The sequence below is a fragment of the Pristiophorus japonicus genome, chromosome 6, assembly GCF_044704955.1.
Source record: "Pristiophorus japonicus isolate sPriJap1 chromosome 6, sPriJap1.hap1, whole genome shotgun sequence".
NCBI classification, from domain to species: Eukaryota; Metazoa; Chordata; class Chondrichthyes; family Pristiophoridae; genus Pristiophorus; species Pristiophorus japonicus.
In genome coordinates, this window is record NC_091982.1 from 84,937,231 (window position 1) to 84,957,337 (window position 20,107).

A 20,107-nucleotide genomic window follows, 5' to 3' on the forward strand; every position below is an offset into this window, starting at 1 on the left:
GACACGAACAACCTTCCGGTTATAAAAGGGGTCGGGGGGTCGAGTAAGGAGGAGGAACTGAGGGAAATCCTTATTAGACGGGAAATTGTGTTGGGGAAATTGATGGGATTGAAGGCCGATAAATCCCCAGGGCCTGATGGACTGCATCCCAGAGTACTTAAGGAGGTGGCCTTGGAAATAGTGGATGCGTTGACAGTCATTTTCCAACATTCCATTGACTCTGGATCAGTTCCTATGGAGTGGAGGGTAGCCAATGTAACCTTACTTTTTAAAAAAGGAGGGAGAGAGAAAACAGGGAATTATAGACCGGTCAGCCTGACATCGGTAGTGGGTAAAATGATGGAATCAATTATTAAGGATGTCATAGCAGTGCATTTGGAAAGAGGTGACATGATAGGTCCAAGTCAGCATGGATTTGTGAAAGGGAAATCATGCTTGACAAATCTTCTGGAATTTTTTGAGGATGTTTCCAGTAGAGTGGATAAGGGAGAACCAGTTGATGTGGTATATTTGGACTTTCAGAAGGCGTTCGACAAGGTCCCACACAAGAGATTGATGTGCAAAGTTAGAGCACATGGGATTGGGGGTAGTGTACTGACATGGATTGAGAACTGGTTGTCAGACAGGAAGCAAAGAGTAGGAGTAAATGGGTACTTTTCAGAATGGCAGGCAGTGACTAGTGGGGTACCGCAAGGTTCTGTGCTGGGGCCCCAGCTGTTTACACTGTACATTAATGATTTAGATGAGGGGATTAAATGTAGTATCTCCAAATTTGCGGATGACACTAAGTTGGGTGGCAGTGTGAGCTGCGAGGAGGATGCTATGAGGCTGCAGAGCGACTTGGATAGGTTAGGTGAGTGGGCAAATGCATGGCAGATGAAGTATAATGTGAATAAATGTGAGGTTATCCACTTTGGTGGTAAAAACAGAGAGACAGACTATTATCTGAATGGTGACAGATTAGGAAAAGGGGAGGTGCAAAGAAACCTGGGTGTCATGGTACATCAGTTATTGAAGGTTGGCATGCAGGTGCAGCAGGCAGTTAAGAAAGCAAATGGCATGTTGGCCTTCATAGCGAGGGGATTTGAGTACAGGGGCAGGGAGGTGTTGCTACAGTTGTACAGGGCATTGGTGAGGCCACACCTGGAGTACTGTGTACAGTTTTGGTCTCCTAACCTGAGGAAGGACATTCTTGCTATTGAGGGAGTGCAGCGAAGGTTCACCAGACTGATTCCCGGGATGGCGGGACTGACCTATCAAGAAAGACTGGATCAACTGGGCTTGTATTCACTGGAGTTCAGAAGAATGAGAGGGGACCTCATAGAAACATATAAAATTCTGACGGGGTTAGACAGGTTAGATGCAGGAAGAATGTTCCCAATGTTGGGGAAGTCCAGAACCAGAGGTCACAGTCTAAGGATAAGGGGTAAGCCATTTAGGACCGAGATGCGGAGGAACTTCTTCACCCAGAGAGTGGTGAACCTGTGGAATTCTCTACCACAGAAAGTTGTTGAGGCCAATTCACTAAATATATTCAAAAAGGAGTTAGATGAGGTCCTTACTACTAGGGGGATCAAGGGGTATGGCGAGAAAGCAGGAATGGGGTACTGAAGTTGAATGTTCAGCCATGAACTCATTGAATGGCGGTGCAGGCTAGAAGGGCCGAATGGCCTACTCCTGCACCTATTTTCTATGTTTCTATGTTTCTATGTTTCTATGAACCCGTGTACCTCTGCCTGGTCACCTATGATGCGTGGAGCAGACCACGTGTCATGATGGGGGTTGAGGGGGTCCGGGGGGAGTATCTGCTGGACACAGGGGCCTCGTGCACCCTGGTTCATGTAGACGACCCGACCACCTCACCCCTATCCAGTGGGAACCCCTACTGCCTAACCAACTCCACTGGAGAAGAACACGAGGGCTTCTTCTCCAAACCACTGCAGATACACATAGGCACCCTCCACACCATGTGGAAATGTGTCCTTCTGTCGTGGGAGGGAGTGGGTAAAGGCATCCTAGGGGCAGATTTCCTCAGCGGCCAGAAAATTCTGGTTGACCTGAGGAACCACTGTCTGTGGGGCATAGCTGACACCGGGGAGGGGGAAGGTACAGCAGTCATCCAGGGGAAGCAGGGGAAGGGTTCCCTCTGCACTGTAAAGCTGAAGGAGGGATATGACCTCAGCGCTCTGGTCGACGACACCCCAATGATCTAATAGGTTTTTGTGTGGGCCAACCTGGTGGCATTTGCCAGGCATAAGCACGACTGTGGACGGGTAAATGGGGTTGAGGTCAGAGTATATGGGGACCCCATGTCTAAGCCCCAGAGGCAGTATAATTTTCCCAGGGAGGCTGAGGCAGACCTAGAGGTCGCATTGGGATCTCTAGTCAGACAGGGAGTGTTGAGACCAATAGCCACACATGTGAACTCTCCACTTTGGCCGGTTAGGAAAACGGACAATTCTTGGAGGGCCACGGTGGACTACCGAGTCTTCAATAAAAATATCCCTGCCTGTGCGCCCACAGTGGCAGCCGTAGCCGACCTAGTCGCCGCCATCCCCGCGTCCGCAGCCGTCTTTACAGTGCTGGACATCTCGAATGGGTTTTGGTCCATCCCGCTGCGGCGTGGGGACTCGTACAAATTCGCCTTTACATTCAAAGGACAGCAGTATACCTGGAACTGTCTTCCCCAGGGCTTCCACAACAGTCTAAGCATTTTTTATCAGTGTATGGCCAACTGCCTGAAAGAGTTCAGCAGACCCGGACAGCTAGTCCAGTATGTGGACGACCTCCTGCTATTCTCTGATTCGGAGGAAGAGCACGGTCCCCTGCTGGCAGAGCTGTTGGGACTGCTGCACGAGGAGGGTTTTAAAGTAAACCCTAAGAAAGCACAGATCGGCCAGACAGAGGTAAAATTCCTGGGGCTGACTGTGCGGGCAGGGGAGAGAGCCATAGATGAGGCTAAAAGGAGGGCAGTTCAGGAGTTACTGGCTCCGAATACAGTTACAGGGGTGAGGTCGTTCCTGGGTCTGACCGGTTACTGCAGGGACTTCATTGAGGATTACGCAGCCATTGCACCCCCCCTACTCCGGCTCCTGCGCAAAGGCGTGGAGTGCGAGTAGGATGAGGACTGTGATGCAGCGTTTACCCGCCTCAAGGGAGACCTGCAGAAAGCTCCAGCCCTGGGAACGGTAGATGAGGGCGAGGAATTTTTCCTGGAGGTAGCAGACAGCGGGGATAGCTTAAGTGCTGTGCTGCACGAGGAGGGTTTTAAAGTAAACCCTAAGAAGGCACAGATCGGCCAGACAGAGGTAAAATTCCTGGGGCTGACTGTGCGGGCAGGGGAGAGAGCCATAGATGAGGCTAAGAGGAGGGTAGTTCAGGAGTTACTAGCTCCGACTACAGTTACAGGGGTGAGGTCGTTCCTGGGTCTGACCGGTTTTCGACAAGGTCCCACACAAGAGATTAATGTGCAAAGTTAAAGCACATGGGATTGGGGGTAGTTTGCTGACATGGATTGAGAACTGGTTGGCAGACAGGAAGCAAAGAGTAGGAGTAAATGGATACTTTTCAGAATGGCAGGCAGTGACTAGTGGGGTACCGCAAGGTTCTGTGCTGGGGCCCCAGCTGTTTACATTGTACATTAATGATTTAGACGAGGGGATTAAATGTAGTATCTCCAAATTTGCAGATGACACTAAGTTGGGTGGCAGTGTGAGCTGCGAGGAGGATGCTATGAGGCTGCAGAGTGACTTGGATAGGTTAGGTGAGTGGGCAAATGCATGGCAGATGAAGTATAATGTGGATAAATGTGAGGTTATCCACTTTGGTGGTAAAAACAGAGAGACAGACTATTATCTGAATGGTGACAGATTAGGAAGGGGGAAGGTGCAGCGAGACCTGGGTGTCATGGTACATCAGCCATTGAAGGTTGGCATGCAGGTACAGCAGGCGGTTAAGAAAGCAAATGGCATGTTGGCCTTCATAGTGAGGGGATTTGAGTACAGGGGCAGGGAGGTGTTGCTACAATTGTACAGGGCCTTGGTGAGGCCACACCTGGAGTATTGTGTACAGTTTTGGTCTCCTAACTTGAGGAAGGACATTCTTGCTATTGAGGGAGGGCAGCGAAGGTTCACCAGACAGATTCCCGGGATGGCGGGACTGACATATCAAGAAAGACTGGATCAACTGGGCTTGTATTCACTGGAGTTCAGAAGAATAAGAGGGGATTTCATAGAAAAGTTTAAAATTCTGACGGGTTTAGACAGGTTAGATGCAGGAAGAATGTTCCCAATGTTGGGGAAGTCCAGAACCAGGGGTCACAGTCTAAGGATAAGGGGTAAGCCATTTAGGACCGAGATGAGGAGAAACTTCTTCACCCAGAGAGTTGTGGAATTCTTTACCACAGAAAGTTGTTGAGGTCAATTCACTAAATATATTCAAAAAGGAGTTAGATGTAGTCCTTACTACTAGGGGGATCAAGGGGTATGGCGAGAAAGCAGGAATGGGGTACTGAAGTTGCATGTTCAGCCATGAACTCATTGAATGGCGGTGCAGGTTCGAAGGGCCGAATGGGCTACTCCTGCACCTATTTTCTATGTTTCTATGTTTCTATGATGCAACAGATGCACGGCGAGCTGAGGCCGGGGGTCTACTCCTCCAGGGTCCGCAGTGAGGTTGAGAGGAGTTACTCAAACTGTGAAAGGCATCTGCTGGCCAGCCACTGGGCTGTGAAGCGGTCGCTGGTGTTTACAGGAGTGTCCCCAATCACCCTCCTCACTCATCACACCCCCACTCAGATGCTGCTGGATGGGAGAATTAAGGATGGGACAGTGAGCAGCACACGGATTGCTCGCTGGACCCTTCTGCTCTCACAGATGGATTTGAGTGTAAAAGGGATGTGTGAGCCCCGACTGGCAGCCAACATGCTGTACTCCGGGAAAGCCCACCGTTGCTCCGTTGAGGGGGTCTGGGATGTGGTCATAGGGCTCCGGGCGGGGATCCTTCCCCATGGCCGGGAGATCTATGTTGACGGGTCCAGCACGGTGGTGGCGGGGAAAAGGCTCACAGGGTGCGGGATTTATGATCCCCAGGCAGGCATTGCCAGGGCCATAAAGCTCCCAACCACCATGAATGCCCAGCATGCTGAACTGTAATCACCCACCCCGACAAATTCCCACGGCCCTATACTATCTTTTCAGATAGTATGTTCACCTGCAATGCCTGCACGGAGTACCTAGCCATCTGGTCCCGTCGTGGGTATACATCTGCAGGCGGTTACCCCCTGGCCATAAAACCCCTACTGCAGCACATCATGTAGGCAGTAGGGACCAGGGCAGACATTTGCATTCACAAAGTAAAGGCCCATTACAAACATGGGCCCAAGTCTGCAGGGAACCCAAGGACAGATCAGCTGGTCAAAGAGGGAGCCTGAACGGGAACCAAGTGGAACCCGCTCGAGGCAGGCCACATAGCAGCTATCCGGGGTGGACAGGGGACACAAGGGAGCACAGGGGTGGCTTTGGCCCCGGACCTCCAGCAGGTACAGACACGAGATCCCATCCCCAAGTTCGTCATGGACAAGCTGACTGCGGGAGAAAAGGTCGAAGGACCGTACGGAGGCACAGGCATCCATGTTAGGGAGAAGATGTTGTTTAAAGGAGAGCAGTGGATAGTGCCCCAGCAGCACCAGAGGGAGTTCCTTCAGCTGGCCCACGCAGGCCCTGGAGCTGGACACCCCGGATCGGAGGTCACCTGGCAATAGGTGGAACAGGTTGGGTGGTGGCCCCAGCTCCGGGAAGACACTCGTGAATTTTGCGCGAACTGTCTTGTCTTTGCAACCAATAATCTAGGTCCCCAGAAAAGAAAGGTGTCTCTAGGACACGCAAGGAGGGTAGAGGGACCATGGCAATTGATACAAATTGATTACATAGGGCCTCTACCTGTGGCTAAGGGAGGGGACCGGTACTGCCTGGTTTTGGTGGACACTTTCACAAAGTGGGTTGAAGCCTTCCCTTGCCAAACAGCCACAGCAGCGGGGCCGCCAGGATATTGGTTAGGGAGGGGTTCTCCAGGTGGGGATTTCCACGATACGTGGAGTCCGACCGGAGGAGCCACTTCAGGGGATAGGTCATGCAGGCAACCCTTAAGGTGCTGGGGATTGAGGGGAAGTGGCACGTCGCCTACAACCCCCAGTCCTCGGGGCTAGTGGAGCATATGAATAGGACCTTGAAAGAAAAACTCAGGAAAGAGACTGGGGATTCCCTGCAGAGGTGGGTGGAGAGGTTGCCCCTGGTTTTGATGGGGATCCGGGCCAGCCAGTCGAAAAGGACGGGGTATTCCCCATACGAGCTCATGACTAGAAGAGCCATGCGAACCCCTACCCATGAGTACTTGCCCCAGTCCTGACGGAAGCTCAGGTAATCGAGGTGAATAGGGACCGCTTCACCAAGAGTCTGTTGGAGCACCTCAAGCAGATTCACTGGCAGGCGGCCACTAACATGGGGAAGCAGCATCAGACCAACCGATTGCTGCTGGAACCGAGCTAACACCACGAGTGGCAGGTGGGGAACCAGGTCATGGTCCGCAACTTTGCCAGGGTGGGAGCCTTTGAGCCACTATACATGGGGCCTTACAGCATTGTCGACAAGGCAAGCCCCGTGGTATACGTGGTCAAGATGCTCTGCCGGGTTAAATGGTTTCACATTAACCAATGTAAACTGTTTAACCCCAACAAGGCAAAACCTCGTGGGAAAGGGCAGCCAGGAGGGATAATCCCGACGGGAAGCCCAGGCCCCCAGCCCACCACTGCAGCCCCACCGATCCCACCACAAGAAGCAGTGAGTTGCTTCACAGGTACAAACTACCCACAGATTTGGGACCCACAGGAAGGGGGATTCCCACCTTACATATGGGACGAGGACTCACCTCCACCCGTTAGGAGATCCGCTCGGACTCCGCAGCCAAGGGTGCCACCGTCCCTAGCAGCCTGTTTTACTTTCCCGAGAGGTACTAGGGGAAAAGGGCCGCGCAGGGCAGGCAGCCAGTCACTGGACGTGACCCTGCAGCCAAGGCCTCCTGACGGGGAAGGGGTTGTACCGGAGACAGGGGCCGCCGACAGTGAGGAGCCTGTCGGAGCTAGCCTAGCCTTCGGTGTGGACAGCTCAGAGCCTGCAAGCGAGATAGTGGCTGCGGGTCCCAGCAGTGAGTGGTGCCTGGAAGAACGAGAGTCTCCTGACAGGGAAGGGGTTGTACCGGAGGAAGGGGCCGCCGACAGTGAGGAGCGTGTCGGGGCTAGCCTAGCTTTTGGTGCAGACAGCCCAGAGCCTGCAGGAGAGAGGGTGGCGGCGGGTCCCAGCAGTGAGTGTTCCCTAGAAGAACTGAGGAAACGCTGTGAGAGTATCAGCTGCGAGTGGTTTCGGGTGGAACCCTTGTACAACCCAAAGTCCCCAGAGGATACGGGAGTCCCCGGCAATGAGGAGCCTGCCAGGGGAATTTTCGTTGCTCCCGAGGGCAGTGAGCCATCCCTGGAGGGGATGAGAGGCTGTACCAGCCCAGTAAGCACTACCCGAAGCTCGGGGGACACCTTGGCAGGGGAGACAGAGGGGCCGCGGAGGTCGGTCCGGCCCAAGAGGCCAAAGGAGAGGTGGTCTCCCCCCTACATTCCCCCGCATAAAAGGAAAACCAAGGAGCGTCCCAGGGATTAGCACAGCCACCCGGGAAGGGTGGCAAGCAGATTAAAAAGAAGAGCAGTAGGTGTGTACAGATATATATAAAGGTTTCTCTAGTGTCGTGGGGCTCAGGTGGCCTCTGCAATATAGGGAGTATAACAGTGAGGCTTTTGAGCCAAGAGGATAGGGAGCCTGGACTTCTTTTTTTTCTCTCACTTCCTCTTTTGTGTCAGGTTTATTTGTTGTTTCAAGTGTTTACTAGTTGAAACCCCTTGACTTCCACAGTAAAATTGCGGTTTGCGGCCAGACCGATAGGCACACACAGTTTAAACCTGTGCAGGGGTACTGTGAGGTGTAGATAGAGTGGAAAATGGGGGAGGGATGAGCCAGGGGGCTCAGGGTTTTTGAACCAAATGAGGTTTTGTCTTTCAGAAGAGGAACCAGAGATGAGGAAAATCCTTCTCCTGTGCACCTACATCAGAATGTGCATCGGCTACTGGGGAGAGACTGAAGAAGCCATTATTTTTGGATGCTCAAGGGGGCAGGCACTGACTGTCACCACAGGAGAAGGGACACCAGGGGTAGAGGGGACCGCAATATATACCCACAGGGGAAGGTGGCCAGGGTGGTTGGGGTCCAATTCCACTAGATACTCCAGCCACCCCGGGGTCACGTATGGGGAAGCATCAGTCTCCTGCCCCAGCATTGAGGTAACTGCATCCTGGGTTAGGGTAGTGGCTGGGAAGAGGGTTCGCCTGACCTGTACGGGGCACATCCCGGTGGGAAGGTGGTGGTGGCTCAGGAAGCTGAGGAAGGACATGGGAAACCCGACAGCAGATTGGGAGAGACTGGACAACAGCACCTACCCGACCATCACAGGCACCCAGGGAGGAGTGAGTGTGTGTTGGGATAAACGGTGGGAGGCGGAGTTAGGAGTGTGTGTGTGCATGTGGGGATCAGAGAAGATATGCCCGGCAGGCATCTCCATAGCGTTCTCCCGAGAGTGGCGGGATGAAGGGGAAGGGATGGGATGGGACCAGAGCATGGTCGCATGCATAGTAAGCCACCCCAGCTCCATCCATGCCACTGAGTTAAGCGCACACCCCAGACAGCCTCTGCCCACAGCCCCGACTGAACCAACTGACACGGACAGATGCCCTACCACCACCCAGGGACCAGAGAACGGATTGGTTTTGGTTCCCAAGGACAAGCTGCTATACCAGGGGGTCCACTACGCCATGGCCTCTGTCATCCTAAACCTTACCGAGGTGCACCTACCTGAGTGGTGCCCAAAAGAGACAGAACGCCTCTACCAGGCTCTCCTTTGAGAAATGTTCAGGACATTCTATGAGCTCAATTTTGGCTATTTGAATAAGACCTTGCTGTACCGTCTGCAACCCAAAGACAACATCGAACTGCAAAGACACAGAAGAGGGATCTGGAATGATGTTTTTACCGGGTTCAACACCGGGGCATCAATGATTAATAGCATGGACAATTATGTAGCACATTTCGGATACCACATTCCATTTTTACCAAAGCACCTGACAGATCTGTTCAAAGCAGCACAAAAATCCCAGAAACATTGTTTCACCCTGCAACAAAAAATACAGTAAAATTGGGAGCCCAGATAGCTGACTTAAATTCAAGGCCCTGGTGGGATTGGGGGTTGGACGTAGAGGTCCCGGTCTGGGACCGCATCCTCGCTCACGCCCTGGTAGTGGCACAGCTGATCATCGTAGCCGATTTGCTGGCGATCCGCTGCCAGCTTAGGAAAAAGGGCCGTCGTTTAAAAATTGAGAAAGCTATGCGGGAGGCCAAGTCAAAGGCCAAACGAAAAGGGAGGACTAGCAAAGTCTATGCAGTATGACGGGACTGATTGTACGAGCCAAATGTATTGCACTGTAAAGAAAAGTCTGTACCTTGTAAAAGGTCCGTACCTCCCTATCTCTAATACTATGATGCATGATACTATGTACTATTATGATTTTAGTGAAGGGTATTGGTTGAGAAGAATTTTTACATTTTCAGTATTGTATTGTTTCCAAATGTATGAATACCATTGGTGTATTTTAATGTTTTATCGTGGGTTTAGGTAAGATTTGGGGAAGATTAGCTCTGTGAGAGGGAAAAGGTTTTGCTTCACATTTTGAAAACACCCTGAGACAGAGTGTTTTAATGGGGTAATGTAAGGTTCGAAAATCTGCTGGTGCATTTTATTGGAACACCCTAAGGACAAGAAAACTAAGATGGGATCGTTCTATACATTTTAAATGAACATTTTTGGCCAAGTAAAATCCTCAGACCAGGCAGGTTGGGAAACGTGTGGGCGGATACAGACATTGTGGAGTCTGGCTCACAAGCGAGACAGAGGTACTGGCCAATGGGGGAAAAGTGCATTCTGGCAGGCCAATCAGGGGTCAAGTTGGGCCTGAAGCGGGGAAATCCTCAACCAATGGGGACTACCTGGCCTAGTTTGAAAATATGACTCACCCCTAATGAATGTGGACCATCATCTACCTAATGGCCCATCAAAGGGGAGGCCCAAACCGATTGACTCCCAGGACTGTTACAATGGACCAGTAGATGTTGAGGCACCAATGTGCACTGAAACAATACCCCTGTCCTCACACCTACCTGTACCTGCGACATCTTCTGATTAAATATTCAAAGCTATCTCCCCGCCCAAACTTACACAATGGACCACCCACTGAGTTTGAGCGCAAAAAGGCCAGAACTAAATTGGTTATAGGACCTACAGAACCACCGGGGGTGCAGAAGCAGCAGGGTGTGGTAGCAGCTGGAGAGAGGTTGGAGCAGTGGGAGTCAGCTTTTGGAGGTTGGAGTCAGCTTTTGGGAGTTGAGTCAGCTTTTCACAGGGCCCTCGCTCTGGGGAAGGTGTGCTAAACTCCAGCAGCTTTTTGCTTAGGAGCCAACCGAAAGGCAAAGAGAAGAAACCGACGCAACATCGAGGAGGAAAACCGAACCGACCAACAACGTAAAGCCCACCCCAGAGGGACACCGAGCTGAAATAAATGCCCCCAGAACCCCGGAGTTGATAGGATTGTGAGTCTAGCCCAAACCCCCTCACAGACTCAATTTAGGATAGGAATTGGGAAGAAGGGTGGGAGTGGGAGGTGGGGTTGTGTGTAAGTGGAATGTTTCAACCTCTTATTTTCCCCTTCCTTGTTGTGAGATTTTTCGTGTTGTTGAGTGAGATTGTGCCATTACTGCTATTTATGACCTCTTCCTATGCCTCTATCTTGGTGTTTATTATTCTAAATAACCGACATTAGCCATTTTGTACTCTTACCCACTGTGTCTGGTGCCTCATTACTCACCCATCCTCATAAATCGCACGTACAGTACCCCAGGGGAGTGTGGATTCGAACCCACACCCCAAGTTCTAGACCCGAGAATTATTATTCAGAGCGTAAATGAAATGAGTCACGGACAGGAATGCTTCGGTGAAAAATTGTACTTTTTTAATTTGGTCTAACAAACACTGGCTAAAACATGCACTACTAATGAAATCATTGTCTTTGTGGAGAATAAAATCCAGGTTACAAACAACATACATACAGTACAGAAATGAGACCTAGTAACATGCAGTAATTCCCTCGTGGATTCTAACTTCACCAGTCGAAGCTTCCTCCCCAGAATAGCCCTGAGAAGCTTCACTTCTGAGAAAATCCTGAGCCCTTAGTCTCACCCAGCTAGGGGCACCAGCGATCATGCTCACCAGTCCACACAGTTTGTGTCCTCGCTCAGCTCAGCTGTGGGAAGTCACTACCTGGTTTTCAGTCTCGGCGGCTTCTTTTGCGGAACTGCGGCTTCCTCCTGGTACATCGATCTTGGTGTGGCGAGAGGGAGAGGGAGAAAGGGCTTTCTCTAGATGCAAGCTCTCAGCTTCACTCCAAGCTCTGAGCTTCAAGCTAAAAATAAAGTGGAAAAGGCCCTGTCTTATGGGAGTTTTGCAATCCCTATCTTTCCGGCCAATCTTTAAAACCCCTTTGTTTCTAAGCATGGGTATTAGTCAGTGATGGGCCATCCAACCCATATGTATTGGGCTGATGGCCTTTAATTCTGGGCATCTCTGAGTCTTTGAGTTGGGAAAGACCCGGCTCCTATATGGCTGGCCAGGCTAGTGGGTTCATTGTTTCTGTTTTTCCTTCTGAGATGGAGGTGAGAAGTGCTTTTGCATATTAGAGAGAAGGTGGCTCAACCGTTGCTATCAAGGGAAATCAGGGATAGTATTAATGCCAAGGAAGTGGCATACAAATTGGCCAGAAACAGCAGCGAACTCGGGGACTGGGAGAAATTTAGAACTCAGCAGAGGAGGACAAAGGGTTTGATTCGGGATGGGAAAATAGAGTACGAGAGGAAGCTTGCAGGGAACATTAAGGTGGACTGCAAAAGCTTCTATAGACATGTAAAGAGAAAAAGGTTAGTAAAGACAAACGTAGGTCCCCTGCAGTCAGAATCAGGGGAAGTCACAACGGGGAACAAAGAAATGGCAGACCAATTGAACAAGTACTTTGGTTCGGTATTCACTAAGGAGGACACAAACAACCTTCCGGATATAAAAGGGGTCAGAGGGTCTAGTAAGAAGGAGGAACTGAGGGAAATCCTTATTAGTCGGGAAACTGTGTTGGGGAAATTGATGGGATTGAAGGCCGATAAATCCCCAGGGCCTGATGGACTGCATCCCAGAGTACTTAAGGAGATGGCCTTAGAAATAGCGGATGCATTGACTGTCATTTTCCAACATTCCATAGACTCTGGATCAGTTCCAAAGGAGTGGAGGGTAGCCAATGTAACCTTACTTTTTAAAAAAGGAGGGAGAGAGAAAACAGAGAATTATAGAGTGGTCAGCCTGACATCGGTAGTGGGTAAAATGATGGAATCAATTATTAAGGATGTCATAGCAACGCATTTGGAAAGAGGTGACATGATAGGTCCAAGTCAGCATGGATTTGTGAAAGGGAAATCATGCTTGACAAATCTTCTGGAATTTTTGGGGGATGTTTCCAGTAGAGTGGACAAGGGAGAACCAGTTGATGTGGTGTATTTGGACTTTCAGAAGACTTTCGACAAGGTCCCACACAAGAGATTAATGTGCAAAGTTAAAGCACATGGTATTGGGGGTAGTGTGCTGACATGGATTGAGAACTGGTTGGCAGACAGGAAGCAAAGAGTAGGAGTAAATGGATACTTTTCAGAATGGCAGGCAGTGACTAGTGGGGTACCGCAAGGTTCTGTGCTGGGGCCCCAGCTGTTTACACTGTACATTAATGATTTAGATGAGGGGATTAAATGTAGTATCTCCAAATTTGCGGATGACACTAAGCTGGGTGGCAGTGTGAGCTGCGAGGAAGATGATATGAGGCTGCAGAGTGACTTGGATAGGTTAGGTGAGTGGGCAAATGCATGGCAGATGAAGTATAATGTGTATAAATTTGAGGTTATCCACTTTGGTGGTAAAAACAGAGAGACAGACTATTATCTGAATGGTGACAGATTAGGAAAAGGGGAGGTGCAACGAGATCTGGGTGTCATGGTACATCAGCCATTGAAGGTTGGCATGCAGATACAGCAGGCGGTTAAGAAAGCAAATGGCATGTTGGCCTTCATAGCGAGGGGATTTGAGTACAGGGGCAGGGAGGTGTTACTACAGTTGTACAGGGCCTTGGTGAGGCCACACCTGGAGTATTGTGTACAGTTTTGGTCTCCTAACTTGAGGAACGACATTCTTGCTATTGAGGGAGTGCAGCGAAGGTTCACCAGACAGATTCCCGGGGTGGCGGGACTGACATATTAAGAAAGACTGGATCAACTGGACTTATATTCACTGGAGTTCAGAAGAATGAGAGGGGATCTCATAGAAACGTTTAAAATTCTGACGGGTTTAGACAGGTTAGATGCAGGAAGAATGTTCCCAATGTTGGGGAAGTCCAGAACCAGGGGTCACAGTGTAAGGTTAAGGGGTAAGCCATTTAAGGCCGAGATGAGGAGATACTTCTTCACCCAGAGAGTGGTGAAACTGTGGAATTCTCTACCACAGAAAGTTGTTGCGGCCAATTCACTTATTTTATTCAAAAAGGAGTTAGATGTAGTCCTTACTACTAGGGGGACCAAGGGGTATGGCGAGAAAGCAGGAATGGGGTACTGAAGTTGCATGTTCAGCCATGAACTCATTGAATGGCGGTGCAGGCTCGAAGAGCCGAATGGCCTACTCGTGCACCTATTTTCTATGTCTATGTTTCGATGTTTCTATGTCAATGGTCCCTCCTTCCTGGCCGACAGCTCTCTTGTCAATATTCGTGGCCCCTTCCTTTAGTTGTGACTTGTGTGCAAACCTGTACTGGATGACTGACTGTTCTCTTGTCACAGCTAACTGCCATGCGGCCTCTGGAGTTTTAACAAAACAGTTTTTTTTTCTCACTTCTCTGCACAGGGTGATCCCATCACAGGGAAAATATCTTCAGAAAAACCTATAAAGTCCACAAAATATTGTCGACTGAGTCCATTCTTTAAACAGAAACTTTGCGATCGCTTCAGTATGTACACTAAAAAACTCATAACGGTGATTGGCAGTGCAGTAATCAAGGTGTCGTATGATGGTGCGGTTCACGATTTACCTTTATGGATTGTTCCAGGCAATGGTCCAATGCTGTTCAGCAGGAATTTGATAGAAAAAATCAAATGGAACTGGAACGAGATCAAAGCGTCATTGTCGGAGGAGGATACTCCATGTGCTCAAGTGCTGAGCAAGTTCCCCTCGCTGTTTGAACAAGGCATCGGCAATTTCACGGGAACCAAGGTGCAGATCCACGTGGACTCGGATGCAAGACCAGTCCATCATAAAGCTCGTGCAGTTCCGTACAACGTGAGGGAGAAGGTCGAAATCGAACTGGACAGACTCCAGCATGAAGGGATCATATCACTGGTCAAATTTAATGAATGGGCCAGCCCCATTATTCCCGTGTTGAAAAGTGATGGCACTGTCAGGATTTGTGGAGATTACAAGGTTACAATCAATCGAGTTTCGAAACATAAACATAGAAAACATAGAAAATAGGTGCAGGAGTAGGCCATTCGGCCCTTCTAGCCTGCACCGCCATTCAATGAGTTCATGGCTGAACATTCAACTTCAGTACCCCATTCCTGCTTTCTAGCCATACCCCTTGATCCCCCGAGTAGTAAGGACTTCATCTAACTTCTTTTTGAATATATTTAGTGAATTGGCCTCAACAACTTTCTGTGGTAGAGAATTCCACAGGTTCACCACTCTCTGGGTGAAGAAGTTTCTCCTCATCTCGGTCCTAAATGGCTTACCCCTTATCCTTAGACTGTGACCTCTGGTTCTGGACTTCCCCAACATTGGGAACATTCTTCCTGCATCTAACCTGTCTAACCCCGTCAGAATTTTAAATGTTTCGATGAGGTCCCCTCTCATTCTTCTGAACTCCAGTGAATACAAGCCCAGTTGATCCAGTCTTTCTTGATAGGTCAGTCCCGCCATCCCGGGAATCAGTCTGGTGAACCTTCGCTGCACTCCCTCAATAGCAAGAATGTCCTTCCTCAGGTTAGGAGACCAAAACTGTATACAATACTCCAGGTGTGGCCTCACCAATGCCCTGTACAACTGTAGCAACACCTCCCTGCCCCTGTACTCAAATCCCCTTGCTATGAAGGCCAACATTCCATTTGCTTTCTTAACCACCTGCTGTACCTGCATGCCAACCTTCAATGGCTGATGTACCATGACACCCAGGTCTCGTCGCACCTCCCCTTTTCCTAATCTGTCACCATTCAGATAATAGTCTGTCTCTCTGTTTTTACCACCAAAGTGGATAACCTCACATTTATCCACATTATACTTCATCTGCCATGCATTTGCCCACTCACCTAACCTATCCAAGTCGCTCTGCAGCCTCACAGCATCCTCCTCGCAGCTCACACTGCCACCCAACTTAGTGTCATCCGCAAATTTGGAGATACTACATTTAATCCCCTCATCTAAATCATTAATGTACAGTGTAAACAGCTGAGGCCCCAGCACAGAACCTTGCGGTACCCCACTCGTCACTGCCTGCCATTCTGAAAAGTACCCATTTACTCCTACTCTTTGCTTCCTGTCTGACAACCAGTTCTCAATCCATGTCAGCACACTACCCCCAATCCCATGTGCTCTAACTTTGCACATCAATCTCTTGTGTTGGACCTTGTCGAACGCCTTCTGAAAGTCCAAATATACCACATCAACTGGTTCTCCCTTGTCCACTCTACTGAAAACATCCTCAAAAAATTCCAGAAGATTTGTCAAGCATGATTTCCCTTTCACAAATCCATGCTGACTTGGACCTATCATGTCACCTCTTTCCAAATGCACTGCTATGACATCCTTAATAATTGATTCCATCATTTTACCCACTACCGATGTCAGGCTGACCGGTCTATATTTCCCTGTTTTCTCTCTCCCTCCTTTTTTAAAAAGTGGGGTTACATTGGCTACCCTCCACTCTATAGGAACTGATCCAGAGTCAATGGAATGTTGGAAAATGACTGTCAATGCATCCACTATTTCCAAGGCCACCTCCTTAAGTACTCTGGGATGCAGTCCATCAGGCCCTGGGGATTTATCGGCCTTCAATCCCATCAATTTCCCCAACACAATTTCCCGACTAATAAGGATTTCCCTCAGTTCCTCCTCCTTACTAGACCCCCCGACCCCTTTTATAACCGGAAGGTTGTTTGTGTCCTCCTTCGTGAATACCGAACCAAAGTACTTGTTCAATTGGTCCGCCATTTCTTTCTTCCCCGTTATGACTTCCCCTGATTCTGACTGCAGGGGACCTACGTTTGTCTTTACTAACCTTTTTCTCTTTACATATCTATAGAAAGTTTTGCAATCCGTCTTAATGTTCCCTGCAAGCTTCTTCTCATACTCCATTTTCCCTGCCCTAATCAAACCCTTTGTCCTCCTCTGCTGAGTTCTAAATTTCTCCCAGTCTCCAGGTTCGCTGCTATTTCTGGCCAATTTGTATGCCACTTCCTTGGCTTTAATACTATCCCTGATTTCCCTTGATAGCCACGGTTGAGCCACCTTCCCTTTTTTATTTTTACGACAGACAGAAATGTACAATTGTTGTAGTTCATCCATGCAGTCTCTAAATGTCTGCCATTGCCCATCCACAGTCAACCCCTTAAGTATCATTCGCCAATCCATCGCAGCCAATTCACGCCTCATACCTTCAAAGTTAGCCTTCTTTAAGTTCTGGACCATGGTCTCTGAATTAACTGTTTCATTCTCCATCCTAATGCAGAATTCCACCATATTATGGTCACTTTTCCCCAAGGGGCCTCGCACAACGAGATTGCTAATTAATCCTCTCTCATTACATAACACCCAGTCTAAGATGGCCTCCCCCCTAGTTGGTTCCTCGACATATTGGTCTAAAAAACCATCCCTTATGTACTCCAGGAAATCCTCCTCCACCGTATTGCTTCCAGTTTGGTTCGAAACAGGATCAATACTCATTACCGAAGGCTGATGACCTGTTTGCAATGCTAGCCGGGGGGGAAGTCATTCACAAAACTGGATCTGATGTCGGTCTGCATGACACAGGAGCTGGTCAACATGTCGAAGAAACTTACGTGCATCAACATTCATAAAGGAATGTTTTTTACAACAGGTGCCCTTTTGGAATTTGCTCGAATGCAGCCAAATTTCAGAGGAACATGGAGAGTCTACTGAAGTTCATCCCTAGAACTGTCGTGTTCCAAGATGACATACTGGTCATAGGTTGTGACTCCGTCGAACATCTGAACAACCTGGAAGAGGTTCTACATGGTCGAGAAAAAGTGGGACTCAGACTGAAACCCTCGAAGTATGTCTTCATGGCAAAAGAAGTTGAATTCCTGGGGAGGAAAATTGCTGTTGGCGGTATCAGGCCTACGGACTTGAAAACCAAGGCAATCAAAAATGCATCCATGCCTCAGAATGTGACGGAGCTGCATTCGTTCCTTGGTCTACTTGACTACTTCGGTAATTTCTTACCTAGATTGAGCACCTTATTAGAGCCACTGCACATGCTGCTAAGAAAAGCCAACAACTGGGTTTGGGGTGTGTCTCAAGATAGAGCTTTTGAGAAAGCCACTAATCTGCTTTGCTCTAACAAGCTGCTAATACATGATGATCCATGTAAGCATCTAATATTGGCCTGTGATGCTTCATCATATGGAGTTGGTTGCGTGCTCCAATAAGCTAATGTGTCGAGTCGGGCAAATTACAACCTGTTGCATATGCTTCAAAAAGTTTGTCAAAGGCAGAAAGAGCCTACAGCATGGTAGAGAAAGAAGCACTAGCCTGTGTGTATGGAGTTAAAAAGGTGCATCAGTACCTGTTTGGTCTTCAGTTAGAACTGGAAACTGATCTCAAGCCACTCATTTCATTGTTTTCGGAAAACAAAGAATTCAATACCAATGCATCGTCCCATATCCAGAGGTGGGCACTGACATTATCTCCCTATGATATGTCATTCGCCATCGACCTGGCACTGAGAATTGAGCCAATGCATTGAGCCGTCTGCTGTTGCCCACACCGGAGGTGGAAACGCCACAACGGGCAGACCTACTGTTAGTCATGGATGCTTTTGAAAGTGATGGAACCCCTGTCACAGCCCAATAAGTTAAGACCTGGATCAGCCAGGACCCGGTTGTGAAACATTGTATCCTTAGTGGTGATTGGTCTGCTATACCCAAGCAAATGTGTTAGTAGACCAAATCTTATATCCGTCGCACAGACGAACTATCCATTCAATCAGATTGTGTACTGTGGGGAAATCGTGTTGTTATGCACAAGAAATGCAGAGAGAAATTTGTGAATTTGTACATAGCATGCATCCCGGTATTGTCATGATGAAAGCCATTGCCAGGTCTCATGTATGGTAGCCTGGAATTGAATCTGATCTAGAATCATGTGTGCATCAGTGCAACACTTGAATGCAGCTTCGTAAAGCACCAGCGGAATCGCCGCTGAGCCTGTGGTCGTAGCCATCTAAACCATCGTCCAGAATCCACATCGACTTTGCAGGTCCCTTCCTGGGAAAGATGTTCTTAGTTGTGGTGGATGCTTATTCCAAGTGGATAGAGTGTACAATCATGTCATACAGTGCATCCACAGCTACCATTGAGAGCCTTCGTGTCATGTTTGCTACGCATGGTCTGCCTGACATCGTTGTAAGCGACAATGGATCTTGCTTCACCAATATGGAGTTTCACGAGTTCATGAAACTCAATGGTATCAAACATGTGAGGTCAGCACCATTCAAACCCGCATCCAATGGACAAGCAGAGCGTGCGGTCCAAACCATCAAGCAGAGTATGAAACGCTTAACTCAAGGTTCACTGCAAACTCACTTGTCACGCATATTGCTTAGTTACAGGACAAGACCCCATACGCTTACCGGGGTCTCCCCTGCTGAACTATTGATGAAGAGAGGTCTCAAGACCAGGCTCTCTCTTGTCCACCCTGACTTGAATAATCGTGTCGAATACAGACGTCAAAGTCAGCAAGGATATCATAATCGCGCTACTGTGTCACACGACATTTCTATCAATGATCCTGTGTATGTACTGAATTATGGTCAAGGTCCCAAATGCATTGCCGGTACTATTAAGGCCAAGGAGGGTAACAGAATGTTTATCGTTAAGCTCAAGAATGGGCAGACATGCAGGAAACATGTCGATCAGATAAAGCTGTGGCACACGGATGAACCGGAACAATCTGAGGAAAACACAATCAGTGACCAACCAACCTACCCTCAGTCATCAGAGGACTCTGCTGTCATCAGTGAATCTGGGCTTTCTATCACTGACGTGGTCATTGCCTCTCCCATCAGATCGGCTACCCAGCCCCCAGTCATAACAGACTCAGAACGCTCGCCCAAGGCTGGAGTTGAACTGAGATGTTCAACTCGGGAGCGGAAAGTCCCGGACCGTCTCAATTTGTAAAAAGACCATTACTAATATCTTAAAGGGGGGTTATGTCATGTATGTATGCTTGGGTGTACTAGTCACCAGGTGGCGCCACTGTCGGAGGTCATTGGGCTGTGTGCATGTGTGTGTGGCCCAGGTATAAAAGGCCAGCCATCTTGTAGTGTAATCACTTTGGGCCCTAATAAAGTAGAGCCAGGTTTGTACCTGTTCGGAGTTTACAGTATTCAGTCTATTGAGTTATTGCATACACAACTAGCAGGGCTGCGTCATCGCCCCAACCCTCTTCTCAATTTTCCACACTGCCATGCTCCACGTCACAGTTGACAAGTTCCCCGCTGTAGTGGAACTAAACTACAGAACCAGTGGGAAGCTGTTCAACCTTTGCCATCTCCAGGCCAGGTCCAAGACCACTCCAACCTCTGTCATTGAGCTACAGT